Raw genomic sequence first — 3006 nt, forward strand, 5'->3', positions numbered from 1 at the left:
CTAATAGCGGAAAGACCTGGATAATGTTCAGGAACCGATTAGCCATGAAAACAATGGGAAGTGGGACACAGGTTAATTGCAAAAGAATCCTGCCAAAATGTAAAGTTTCAACTCTCTTTGACAGGCTGCTGTGTGCGACAATCTTCTGTAAGTTTACGCATCAGAATTATGAACCTTCCGTCCAGAGCATTAACTTTCTTTAACAATAAAGTTTATTTACAACACACGAACACAAGATAATAAATATTTACAAAACAGTAGCTACATTCAAAATTACTATATGGTTGCTGCCGTCTTTAAAACAGTCATTCCGCCGCCGTGACCACCGGCACGGAAATTCGACAATGTGTCCGCAACGACCCCGTGCTCCCTCTCGAAGGAGAGCCAGGCACGGTCGTGTGCTCCGAAAAGGGGCAGGCCTTCGGCTCCGGCAGCGCCCTTTCATCTTCCGTCACCTAGACCCGTGAACGGCCATCTTGACCACGACCAGGAACAATCCGACCCGGAGATCCTCCTTTCGACTCGCCCCCTTCCGGACTGGGAGCGCGGGACTAACATGCAGCCGGAAACTCAGCAGCAGCCCTTCAGAGCATTAGGTGAGACAGCCTGATCACAGCACACGGTCATAAGCCATTCGATCATGGCCGATGTATTTCCTACCAACACCGTTCTCCTGCCTTCCCCACTTATATTTTGATGTCCCTATCCATGAAGTACCTATTAACCTCCGCTCTAAATACAGTACATCTAATCATTTAATGTCAGTAAAAGTCTGTGTCAAAGAGGTCGTCAGACACATTGCATCTGACAATAGAAATTCCCCCTCAGCTCTGTTCTGAAAGAGGCAGTCATCTATTCTGAGGCTGCACTCTCTGGTCCTGGACTCTCCCACTGTTGGATACATCCTCTGCATGACGGCTCGATCTGAGCGTTTCAATTCCAGGTAAGCTTCCCCTATCCCCCTGCTCCATCCTCCTAAACTCCGGCGAATACAGGCACGGCCTCATGCTTTCAATCGGTTATTCTCCTCAACGTGCTCTGGATGATCATCACTGCCAGCACAGATTTTCTAAAACAGGGGACATCAGCACCGTAAATTAACAAAATGCATAGCACAAAAATTTGCCTAACTGGTATGTGCGACAGCAGTATTGATTATTACTATCGAAGGTGCACGTGAGAAGGAAAATGTGCAGTTACGTTATCTTTGGAAAGAGACTCACCGGGAAGAGCAATTATATCGAGGATGGGGAAGAAAATCACTTCAATGGCTCTGAAGGCATGTGAGACTCGATCATCTAACGTTATCTAATTAATATCTATAAAAATATATGGAACCTTCCAGAAGATATTTTTCCCATCTCCTGTTATATTCCAAGTTGACTTTCCAAGATTCTGATGCATCACAGAACAAGCCAGTCTGCCCTCAATCTCCTCTTTGTGCAGCTCCTGATCTCTGTCCGTTGCAGGAGAGGCTGCTGTCGCTGAAATTGGGGGAAGTGACTGAAAGGATTAGTAAAGTATTAATAAGAGAGAGAAAAACCCTCCTGTGACGTCAGCAGACTACCTTGAATTGACGCATTTATTTCTGACTGTAATTAATCTGATTTGTGATGTGCAATAATTCTTTGTTGTTTTACACAGCCGTGTTGAGACAGCACAAATCTCAGCACCAATTTGCAGCATTCTTTGAAATATTTTGAGTATTTAAATACGTTAAACGTATGTTTAAATGCATCCATTATATGGAAACAATTGTATTTACTATATTATTCACAACAGCGGACGTCAGAAGAAAATACATCTGTTTAAAGCTGTAGATGATGCAGAATGGATATCCTATACTAGGCTCCCCGGCCTCTTTCATTATCTGCAGCTCTGCACACAAGCCGCACATGCTTTCATAGTTCAGTTTCTTTATCCAAAAATCCACTGAAAAATGACAGGAATTACTTTCCTGCAAATAGACCAAGTAAAAGAGATGTAAGCCGCTCCTTTCCTCCGCTCGCCTGCATGTCACTGTTGGGCCCGGATACCCGACCTACTAAACCCACTACACCCCCTCCACCCAACCGATCAGGGTCACGTGTAGCTATGGGAGCTGGTTGAGGATGGCCGCATGAGCAGCTGATGAGTATCACAGGTCCTGGTTAAGTGACCATTGACTCCGGACAGATCATCTCTGAAGAGTGCTGAAGATCGCTGGTGTCTTTGAACGCAGCAAAGATTCATTACCGAGTTGCTCATTGACAATAGAATGAGATTGCGTTTGAGATTGCAGATTGCAGATTGCATCAACAATCCCCCAGATTGCAGATGGAAGCTAGAGGAAAATGTTTTAATTCCTTGCTTTATGTATGCAACATAATTCAGTTACATGTTGCATGTCGAAAGTTCACAGGAAATTGTTAACGCATGTCACTGCATAACGTCGAACAAATTTAATACTTGTTACTGAAAGCTGAGAGGAACGGTGGGCAATGTTTTGTTCTTATTGCTGTGGGGAGGGGCTTCCTCTGGTCATTGTTCAACAGCGCTGAGCAATGAGCGCTTTGCACCGTTTCTGTGGTGTAGTGGTTATCACGTTCGCTTCACACGCAAAAGTTCCCCAGTTCAATCCTGGGCAGAAACATTGTTTGGACTTCAATGTTGGGGATGAACTTGCGACTCAAATTTTCATTTCGTGCTCAAGTTCATTGTCATGAGCATTCAGGTCATAAATGTCAGGAGGAATAACCGTGTGCTGCAAAATTTCTAAACTACTTAACAATGTTAAATTGCTTGCTTTGTCTTTACCTGTGTATTGCTTTGCTTCCTAGTCATATTACAGACTGTCTGTACAAATTCTCCACCACACTATTCTCGTTCCCCTCTGTCACTCGTTCCCTTCCTTCTCCCTCTCAAACACACTCAAACACACAGACGCTCTCTCTCTCTCTCTCTCTCTCTCTCTCTCTCTCTCTCTCTCTCTCTCTCTCTCTCTCTCTCTCTCTCTCTTCTACTCCT

At 44.4% G+C, this 3006-nt stretch overlaps 1 non-coding gene across 1 annotated transcript; it reads left to right on the forward strand.

Annotated features, from left to right (window-relative positions):
* The first annotated feature begins 2559 nt into the window (after positions 1–2559).
* Positions 2560–2632, forward strand: trnav-cac (transfer RNA valine (anticodon CAC)). Its single transcript has one exon. It is a non-coding gene; the product is annotated as a tRNA-Val (tRNA).
* The last annotated feature ends 374 nt before the right edge of the window (positions 2633–3006 follow it).

This window comes from Hypanus sabinus, unplaced genomic scaffold, assembly GCF_030144855.1.
Source record: "Hypanus sabinus isolate sHypSab1 unplaced genomic scaffold, sHypSab1.hap1 scaffold_651, whole genome shotgun sequence".
In the NCBI taxonomy this organism is placed as follows: domain Eukaryota; kingdom Metazoa; phylum Chordata; class Chondrichthyes; order Myliobatiformes; family Dasyatidae; genus Hypanus; species Hypanus sabinus.